The sequence below is a fragment of the Tachypleus tridentatus genome, chromosome 4 (assembly GCF_004210375.1).
Source record: "Tachypleus tridentatus isolate NWPU-2018 chromosome 4, ASM421037v1, whole genome shotgun sequence".
NCBI lineage: Eukaryota > Metazoa > Arthropoda > Merostomata > Xiphosura > Limulidae > Tachypleus > Tachypleus tridentatus.
In genome coordinates this window covers 105,378,132-105,389,633 of record NC_134828.1, presented here as the reverse complement: position 1 = coordinate 105,389,633, position 11,502 = coordinate 105,378,132, and the positions used below count along the sequence as shown (strand labels likewise).

Below are 11,502 nucleotides of genomic sequence, written 5' to 3'. Positions count from 1 at the left end.
CAAAGAAAAGCAATCGTTTTTTTGCAGGCCGTTTTCAAACGTCCAAAGTACATATTCCTCGTACACTTGGAACTGATATTTCCGATACAAATAGCAGGTTTTCTCGATTCTAGAAAGAAAAATTAATTTTTGAAGGTAATGAGGCAAAATTTAAAGTGTTGTGTGAGTGGTTGAGTTGGAACCAATTCCTGATAAATCAGACTGCTTCCTTTACGCATGGCCATCATCTTCTTATTTCTGAATTTTGATTGAAATTTTAAATGAACGTCCAACAAGCGTGATGTTTCTCAAGTCGCATTGATCAGTCAGACATGTGTTATCACTATTCATCCTGATGGCTTTTGTTTAATAACTTTTTTCGAATGTTTTCGGTCTCATACTATTTAACTATGCTTTCCCCGTCAGGAATGAACAGTTCCAATTGTTATTTTAAACTGAAAAGCTGGAAATAACGACGGCAGATAGATTAAGAAGCTTTACCGAAAATGCAAGCTATGAGAATGGTCTTAATCAATGAACGATATGTTTCTGACTTAAAAGAAACTTGATTTTCGGTTCTCTTCTTTGTCCATTTCGAGGAAGAAATCCTTTCTATCAGTCATTCCATTATGATTTCCGTTCCGTTCTTGGTTACTAACCAAATGAACATTAGCTCGACAATTAGAAAAAATAGAAAGTTCCCTTCAGTGACTGTCTTTTATAATCATATAATTTGGTGTTGTTTCGAAACTAGAAATCACGGGAACCACTTCCACTGTTGCTAGTTTCTTCTTCCATATTCCTAAATTTTAACATACAACACAGATTTGACAAATAAAAGTTCTCTTATTCTTCTTTATTTTTACCTAGCTAAACGTGATTCATATTTTAAGGGAGTGCAGGTATCATGTTTCATAACGTGCTCAAAAAATGTGTTCACTGACACGATCGACAAACTAAGAAAAATATTGGTATCAAGAGGAACACCTAAACAGTTTATATTTGTTCATGTTACTTCTATAAAGTGAGGCTTGTTTTTAGAAAATCGGCCTTCGTAGAATAAAACATACTATTTTTTCCCTGATTGTGTCATAAAGGATATCACCTAAAAGTATACTACATTTCTAGCACACATCTTTTGTTACGTTATAGAGAGATCGCAATTATTATATTTTATAGTAAAACATGTAATAATAAAAGTTATGTTGTTCATCCCATAAGTAGACAAGTTTTCGCTTTTAACATTTTCCTTCAAATGAAATCATATGTTAATGGTCCATTTTGAACCTAAAATACAAGTACCGGAAAATTTCTTGACAACGTGAGTCACGTTAACGTACGAATGAAAAGAGGCAAAATATCATTGATCCTGTCAGGAGTGGGATTCGAAACCACGCTCGGACATCCTGACGTATTTTTTATTTAAATTTTCATTTTTCGAATGGTGGCGCCTTTTACACTTAAGAACGTGTTATCCATCTCTTTCTGCATCTTTGGCTCTTTAATATTTTTAATTTATCCGATCTCATCGCTCTGTCCATAAACTACTCAGCTAGCATTTAAACCACACATGACGAGAGACAAAACCACCATAAGACCCTCAACAGATAGAAACTCAAAGTATCGAACAAACAGAAAGCGTAAGTTACTTTACCGTAAATGAAAATAAAAGAATCGACTTAGTCAATTGATGATCGTAATTTTCAAGAAATGCGAATGAAAACTTCCTAACAAAGCGTTCCTATATTTTTCGATTTCGCGACGTTTATATGATGCAAATATAATATTTTATAATAAATTTCTGGTGTGTATACTCCACAATAACCGAAAACGAAATTATTATCTTTTACTATTCTAGCAAGAACAATATAAGATCTTTCATCTCTTTAAAAGTTCTTTAAATCAAACTAAAAGTTGATTAGGAAAGTTATACTTTCCACTCTGTCTTTTGTAAAAATTTATCCGATTTACTTAGGTTTACTATCTCAATTAACCTGTCTAAAACGTCAAAGGTATGAATGTATAATACGGTTGCTAACTGGACATTTTCTGAGATAATTTTCAAAAGGTGCTTTATTATAATATTTTATAATAAATTTCTGGTGTGTATACTCCACAATAACCGAAAACAAAATTATTATCTTTTACTATTCTAGCAAGAATGAGGAAAAATTTAAAGTGTTGTGTGAGTGGTTTAGTTGGAACCAATTCCTGATAAATCAGACTGCTTCCTTGACGCATGGCCATCATCTTCTTATTTCTGAATTTTGATTGAAATTTTAAATGATCGTGCAATAAGCGTGATGTTTGTGAAGTCGCGTTTTTCAGTCAGACATGTGTTATCACGATTCATCCACATGACTTTCGTTTAAAAAAATTCTTTTTCCAATGTTTTCTGTCTCACACTACTCAACTCTGCTTTCCCGTCACGAATGAAAAGTTCCAATTGATATTTTAAACTGAAAAATTTGGAAATAGCGGCAGATAGATTAAGAAGCTTTACCGAAAATGCAAGCCTAGAGAATGGTGTTAATTAATGAACGATTGTAAAGTTCGGTCAAAATTGTTTTAATATCCAGAGAAATAGTTCAATTACATTGTAAATAACGTTTCTCTTGTTTATATGTTTCTGAAGCTTAATTTTCGGTTCTCTTCTTTGCCTATTTGCCTCTTCGAAACCATGGTCCGACGGAAGATGCCGGATCTCCCACGCGATCGGCACCCAAAGCGCCAATATCCTCCCCTGAGGACACATCGAACACGCCTAGGGCGGGCGAGCCTGGCCCCCTTAGGAAATCGAAACTCTTCCTTTTTGGACACGGCAGCCGCTGAGACAGGCACCCTTTCGGTTTCCACCCGCAGCCCCCATGCACGACGCGAGAGGAGAAGCTGCCTCCTCCGCCCATTTCGCTCTCGCCCGTGTGGGCCGCGGAACCGTCGCCGACCCCACAGCCACCGTAGCATTACTTGCCACACGCTTCGGACATGTGTTGCCACCACTACAAATATCACAAGAGACAGTCCACGAAATGTCCTCATGTCCATACGCCAGATATATCTCGCACTGCGGGGGTCTGGCACTCATCTTATAGGTGGCCTTCGAGGGCACAGCGGAGACACAGGCGTCGCATACCCGGTTAATGACACATTACCTGGAAAACGTTCAAGAAAATGAAGTTTAGAACCGTCGTCTTCATGATCATACACACATGTCGGTTCCCGGTGCACATATGTGAGCGCGTCTTGTGTTCTAACTTTCGTACTGTTCCATACGTCGACAGCACGTCCTTAACGACGTCATGAGACAGTTCGTAGGGAACCGAACTGAGGGTGATCCACATGACTTTCTGTCCGGCCGGCTCCACGAGCACGCTCTCGTCCCTCAAGTGAAAGTATCCTTGGTCCAGCAGGCAATGGGCGTGAGCGGCCGACACCAGCAACGCCACATAACGCCCGCTGCCAAAATGTTGGAGACGTTCAGTATGGCTACCCCCGACAGTAGCATTCACGGCGTCTATGACCGCCTATGATAGCGTAGCCGCGGGCACCATAAATCAGATAGACCGCGGCCTTAGCCATACCGACCGACACAGCACTGTACACACACTCCCACGAAAACACTAATTTACAGCACACGACCAAGATTCACGGACGAAGCCGACGCACGTTAAGAAACAATGCAATATCCGTAACGGGCACGGCAAACGACGGCACCAAAATCACTGTGCCAATTTTGAATTTATTTACAACAAATAAAACAGTACAAAAAGGCGTTACATGGGGAAAAACACTAAATAGATACAAACATTAATATATCCAAATGAAGAAAAAACACTAAATAGATACAAATATGAAATATATACAAATGAAAAAAACATTAAAAATATACAAAACACCAAAGAAAAACATGAAAACAGAGAAATAGAGAAGAAGCAAGAGTGTAGGCAGGGCGACTCAGAAGCCGACCTCCACCCGACCCCACTAACGCACAAAGGGGCAAGACGTCCGGCCGCCAAAGTTGGTAAAACGTCCCGGAACCCAGGCGCTTATAGTCCGCATCAAGGCAGAGTAATAGCCTCTATCTGGCCCTTCCCAGCATCGAAAAGTACGACACCGGATCCTGCTCGAACACCAATTTTTTTATACTATTTGAGTGACTTTGAAAAAAATTAATGTTGGATGTTACTCATTCTGTGGCATACGTGTAATTGTACAAATATTATTAGAGTACGTTCTAAAAAAATATTTCAAAGGATTAATATTTTTGGAATCAAAACTTGTGGAATAAAAATGTGTTTAAAAGTAGAGAATTTCCTAATAGAATTAATGTGAATAAAAGTTTTAAGTTCTAATAGAATTGTACACCTCTGGTATTTTGTTTATTTCACTTGATTGTTGTCAGATAGTTATTGAATCAAGTTAGATGTGTAATCCAGCCACTGTCAGTGTTAAACATATATAATAGATAGTAATATTTGAGATGAACTTTGATTATTTCATCTAACTTACAATGCAACTCACAGTTGATTCAAAATATCAGGTTGTTTTATATGAAATGTCAGATTTTTAAAGGAAAATGTGAAATAAGTCCATCTAATTGTCTTTTAAATTATTTAATCAAAATAAGCTCCTTTAGATCCAATACACTTCTGCCAGCCAGTTGCAAGTTTATAAATGCCGTATTTAAAGAGTTGGATGTCCTTTGATGCAGTGAAGTCTTCGAAGGTACTGTAATTGATGTTTGGTTTGCAAATGTTTTTTTTCATTAAAAAAATTTCCAAATCTTTTAAAAAAGAGATAATCTGTAGGGGAAAGATTTGATAAATGTGGTGGATGAGGTAAAGTTTCATATTGAAATTTGTTTAGGTTTTAGACAGTAATGTGTGAGACATGAGATCGAGTATTGTCATGAAACAGTATGGGTCCACTACCATTGACTAATGCTGGATGTTTTCATGACAACTTTTGAAGCATAATTCCATGTTCACAATAGCATGTTTCTGCTGTTATTGTTTGTCCATTGTTTAAGAATGAATAATGGATCACAGTTGCTGACAATCATCACACACTGACCATAAACTTCTTAGGATGAACAGTTGGTTTTGGTGCTTCTTCAAGCCACTGTCTAAATTGTTGTTGATTGTTGTCAAGAATCCAGTTTTCATCACAGGTGACAATTGTATAGAGAAACAGGTGGTTTTTTTTGGGGGGGAATAAGGAGTGAGGAACAAATTTGAACTTGTTATTTGATGGTTTTCAATTAATTCCCGAGGTACCCATTTATTGAGCTTTTACACCTTACCAGTTGCTCTAAGATGTTGGGAAACTTCAATAATGTCAGAAAGTTCTCTTACAGTTTGGTGGGTATCTGATTCAACTAAGGCCTCAAATTCTTCCTTCTTAATTGTGTCTAAGGATGGCCTAGAGGTTTATTTAAAAAACTTGTCACACCAAAGTGAAATCTAAACCAATGCTGTGCTGTCACCAAATGCATCAATGATATTACACATTGCTGTCTCTGTATTGTAACCAAGCTTAAACTCATACAAGAATACTAATGTTATCCATGGTGACAAAAATCAGTATAAAATATAATTTAGTTTACAAACTAGAATAAAGTATGACAATATTTGGAATTGAATCTTAGGAAATCTGTTGTTGGTTTTTGATCAGTTTTTAGCACTTGGTTTAGGTTACATATTTTACAGACTGTCTCTGTCTGTACCTGACAATGTCTTTACAGATAAAACTGTTGTACTCGGAAATAAAACATTTGTGAATGTTTGGTGCAAAACGTTTGACATTTGGCTTTCTTTTCCTTAGTTCTATAATTATATATTTTTATCAACTGCTCATATTTTCAAGAATTGAGTTATTTTTACTAATTCAATGGTATGCACTAATAAATGTCAGCCATGAGATTACTGGCAACACAGCACATTATCATCTGTATGTTTGGTTCAGGGTGAATTTCTTACCAATCGACAGTGAAAAGCTGCCATATATAACACTTGTTGCTGGAGGAGTACCTAAGGTCTTTGGGAAGATAAGAATTCATACAGTGAACTTTATAAATAATGTAGAGACAAAGCACATGATATTTTAAAGGCTTAAACCTTCAGTGATCTCCTTGGAAAAACTTGTTATCAGCCTTTAAGACACCAACATGTTCCAAAAAAACGTAATCCACAGCAGTGTCTTCATACATGAAATGAAGGTGATTGCTACAAAAGAGTATAGATAATACTTTGACATGCAGAGAAAGCTATCATGATACGTGCATTTCCTAGTACTGTTGACAGATAATAATTAAGGATTTGAGGCTAATGAAGGCTGACAAGCTACAAGTTAACATGTTTCCAGTTATGCCTTGAAATTGATGCTGTTTCTTGGAGAAAGATGGCCAAAGAAATTGAAATTGCAGTAATACTCTTCAATACTTGCTTATCACATCCTAAGGTGCAACTCAATAGACTTTTGGGCCTTTGTTCTGCTTAAATATGGTCTTGGTAGCCAAAATTCATATGCAGTATTGGAAAATACATCAAGATGCTTTGGCTGTGATTTACCCCACCATTTATTACAAAATCTTAACATATTATCGAAATAATGTTGAATAATAGAACATAATCTCAGCACTCGAATTGACCTTTTGAACACTGTTTTCAATAAAGTACAGTTAACCTAAACAGTATAAAAACTATTTTGAATTTTTATAAACTTCAGTTTCTTTTCATATATTCTTTTGCATTCCACGTGCTTATGTAAATGAGCCATAACTTATTACAAATACATGTATAAAGAATTAATCTACTTACATACTTAAGTCAGAATCTATATATGTACTTTGAACATCATCCCATGAAGACTGTTTTCATAATACCTTTTCTAACAGTTTTCAATAGCCAGTGAAAAAGTACCTTTATTTGAACTGAGTAAAGACAGACCACCCCACTTACCAACTTGAATCTGAAGAAGCTGCAGGTAAGCAAGTTTTGAAATTTATTTTCTAAAGTATACCAATTTGTTTTAAATTATTTATTGTGCTGAGTACTAAATATTTTTGCATGCATAAATGATTTAAGCTTTTATTAGAATTTTTTCTAGCTGTAGCTCATCTGTGAAAAAAAAACATTCAGATGGTATATTTGTGTGAAGTTTTAATAAGTTTCTCTGCAGCAATGAGATGCAAACCATGGATCCTCAGATTCATTGTCTAACCTGCTAACTGTTATTCTTTAGGCTAGACTAGAACTCGTGGTTATTATGCAGGATTGTGAATTTGAGAGAGTGCATGGCTTGCATTCCATTGTAATCAAAAATAGTGCTGTGTGTTTTTGTCTATGGGTGTATAGAACAGTGAGAGCCAAAATTCCTCTATTCAAAAATTGACAATGTTTACTACAGTCACTGTTTTCCTTACTAATCTGTCAGTTCAAAAATGAGTGGTGTATAGCACATATAGCTTTGAATGAATATCCAAAATAAACTATTATTCTTTGAATTTGAACAGTTGTTCCCTTCCTTTACAGAGTTTAACATCATCTTTGTTTTGTGCATTTTATTAACTGAACCCATTTTACTTTTGTTGTTCCTCATGCAGCAGTCTGAAAAAAAATCACTGTAATTTCCACAAACTGGTTCACTTTGTGATTTTCAAATACAAACTTACATACTTTTACCAATACTTATTCCACTTGTTTGTTTGTTATTTTTTCTAGAATTACCACACTTCACATAAATATTCCAAGTTTAAAAGATATAACTTAATTTTATCAGCCATTCAAAATCAGTTACCACTCTTGTAACAATCATACAATCTGTTCAACAAACAGTTTTATTATCTATGTTAGAAATTACTTGATATATTTTTTTTACTGAACATATTCAGATTTACATGACAAAAATAATCCCTCAATTTTTTCTTTCAGACCTGTCAGCTCTTGAGATATAGCTTTTCAATTTCTTTTTTTTTTTTTTTCCCATATTTTCATTCCACAGTTGGAACTTTGTCTGTGTGGTTGTCTCATTTGTAAGCTCAGTGAGGTGACAGCATATAAGCTCAGAATTAAGAACCTTTTTAAGGAGTAAAGCATCTGTAACTTTTATAGGAAGTTTATCAAATTCTCATAATTCCATATGTGCACTCATAAATAATTACCACATATCATATGACCTTAAATACATACAACATAATAAGTACTTAAATGTTTCAGCTTCCTGGCCTTGCTTTCCAGTAATACATATTTTTTCTCATTGTTAGCCAAACATTGTCTTCTCTGTTAGAGTGATACAAAAAAAAGTTTGAGAATTGGATCATTGCTAACTGTGAACAAAAAATACAAACAAGTGTGTGTATCTATATATATAAATGCTAAAAATGCATATATACACTTATAAAGAGGCTGAATATGTTATATTAAAATGATTTTGGAGCCTCAACACACCATCATAGTATGTCTGATTATGTTTTGTCTGACAGTTATGTATCTTAACAATAGTCCTGCAACTGTGATATAAATCCAGTATGCATCATTTTTCTATGCATTTTTTCCATAATCCAATTTGTATACAAGGAAAGACATTTTCTATTTTATCTGTTCAGTGAGGGGAAGGTAAACTACACATGTGATAAAATGTTTCCATACGACATACAGATGAGAATATTTTAACTTTCCAGTTAGAAAGAGTATATATATATATATATAAGTACTGACAGGACTTTGTAACAACTTTACACAATATATTCAAGTTGTGGTTCTTTTATCAGCTAGATACACTGTTTTTTGTTTTTTTTTTTATTTTTGTTTGTTTGTTGTTAAGCTCAAAACTGAACATTTGTTCTGTCCATAGGGGCTGTCTGAAGTCGATTCTTAACATCATAAGCTCTCAGACTTATCAGTGAACCACAGGACAGTAGATATGACATATATTTGCCAAACTGGTACGTTTTTACAATTCTTATGCAATGGTTAGCTACAGTAACAACGTTTCTTTGTTGTTAAGCACAGTGCTACGGAATGGACTATTTGTGTTTCATCCAAAACAGGTATCAAAACTCAATTTCTACTAAGGTAAGTCTGCAGAAATACCACTCTGCCACTGAGGGATATAGTAAAAATTAATATCATTTTAAATATAGAACAACATAGCACTCAAAAAAAAATTATATTTTGTAAATATAATGAATATAAACTTAATATTTAGCATTAAGGCAGTTAATATATAGAAGGTGGGACTTCGTGAGCGGGCCCAGCATTGCCATGTGATTAAGGTACTCGACTCTTAATCCGAGGGTTACAGGTTCGAAACCCCATCACATCAAAGATGCTCGCCCTTTCAGCCATGGAAGTGTTAGAAAGTGATGGTTAATCCCACTATTCATTGGTAAAAGAGTAGCCCAAGAGTTGGCAGTGGGTGGTGAAGACTAACTGCCTTCACTCTAGTCTTACACTGCTAAATTAGAGACAGCTTTCAGGAAGCAAAACATTTTGCTGATTGTGACAGGTACCTGGTGAGTATGCACAAATATAGTTTTGGTTTTGCTTTATCAGTAGGAACCCTGAGAAATAGACAGTTAACTATTTACCAGCAATAACGTATTTAATTGTGTTTATGTTTCTAATATGCTATTAAGTTCAACATAATTTAAAGTGTTTTGCTCCTGATTATCGTTTGTATTCAATATCCGGTGCATCACATTGCAGTGTCCAACAGTAGTCAGCAAGCATTGACGGATTCCAGTTGCACTGATATTGTTTTCCATTGAAGCAATGTCCTGGTGAAACCTTTCACTGTGTTCGTCACTAACAGAACCGAGGTTTGCAGGGAAGAAGTCCAAGTGTGAGTGGAGGAAATGAATCTTGAGTGACTTGTTGCACTTCATTGTTTTGTATGCTTTGAGAAGTTTGTCTACCAGCTGATTGTAATGTGGGGTTCTGTAATTGCCAAGAAAATTGTCAACAACGCCTTTGAAGTCTTTCCTGGCAATCTTTTCCGGCCCAACTAACAGATCTTTGAACCGCTTGTCACTCATAACATGTCTGATCTGAGGGTCAACAAAAATGCTCTCTTTGCTCTTGGCCTCAGTTATTCTTGGGAACATCTGTCTTAAATAACGAAAACCTTTTCCTTCTTTGTTCATTACTTTCATGAAATTCTTCATAAGTCCCAATTGTATTTGAAAAGGAAGCAAAAAAATCTTTGCTTGGTCGACAAACGATTCATGCGCCACATTTTTCTGTCCTGGAACAAACTTTTTATGGAGTGGCCAGCTCTGTCTAGAACAATGTGACTCTATGGCACGACTGTCCTATTCACAGATGAAACAACAGTACTTTGTATAGCCAAGCTGCAGTCCCAGTAACAGAGCAACGACTTTCAGATCTCCACAAATATTCCAGTTGTACTTGCTGTACTGGATGTGATTCAGCAACATTTCCATGTTCTCGTAGGTTTCTTTTATGTGTGTCGCATAGCCAACAGGTATTGAAGGGTGAACGTTGTCATTGTGTAACAGAACAGCTTTGAGGCTTAACATTGATGAATCAATAAAGAGACGCCACTCTTGCGGGTCATGGTCACAACCCAAAGCAGAAAACAATGTCAACACAGAAACAGAGACTGTCAAGTTGTGCAAAAAATTTGGTTATATCATCTTGGCGGCTTTGACAACAGTAATTTTCGTACCTGGTGACGGAAACAACATTCCTGCAGTCTCGAACCCACCAATTGAGCTTTTGCTTTTAAAAAACCCAAATCTCTGACCAGATCGTTTAATTCTGACTGTGTTATGAGATGTGGATCGCCTGAGGAGCACGGTTCAAAATCCGGATCAGTGTCACTGCCAGTTCCCTGCATTGAAGTTTCTTCATCTGTTTCGTCTAAGGTTCATTCCTCTGGTGTGTTCGGAATGGGAAGATTGTCGTCATGTGGCATGTGTTTTATTGCTGAAGGGAGATTAGGGTATTCAATTGACTTCTTGTTTTTGACAGAGAAACCAGACACATAAGTCAAACAGAAGTAACAGTTCGTCACATGGTCTTTCTATTCTTGCCATATCATCGAGACAGCAAACGGCATTGTCTTTCGATTGCCTCTGAGCCAAGCTATCAGACAGACAGCATATGTCGCACAACAAATGTCAGGCATCCATTCCTGGTCTTGATCACCAATTTTACAGCCGAAGTACAGATGATATGATTTCTTCACAAGAGCATTCATTCAGCATCTCTGATGAACAAGTGTATACTCGCCACAAATATAGCACAATGTGTCGCGGCTGTGACGACATTGATGAGGCATATTGACCGACACCATCGTCCTGCAAAACGTCTATAACATCTAACTTACTTGTTACAGTGCTACTGAGTGCTACAGTGCTACAAATACTATATTCTGAAGCAATACGTACACACTATAAGGTCTATATTAATCCAATGAGCAGCATCTGTGTATGCAAGCCACTTTTATAGCCTGTTGAAACAGTGTCAAGCTGGCTCTGGGCTGCATACTTCCACAGAA

The 11,502-nt window shown here is 36.1% G+C and overlaps 1 long non-coding RNA gene across 1 annotated transcript; it reads left to right on the top strand.

The window, feature by feature from the left end:
- Positions 1-4,601: 4,601 nt before the first annotated feature.
- Positions 4,602-8,954, top strand: LOC143248396 (uncharacterized). The gene is made up of 3 exons (XR_013026967.1): positions 4,602-4,704; positions 6,875-6,963; positions 8,833-8,954. It is a non-coding gene; the product is annotated as an uncharacterized LOC143248396 (long non-coding RNA).
- Positions 8,955-11,502: the final 2,548 nt, after the last annotated feature.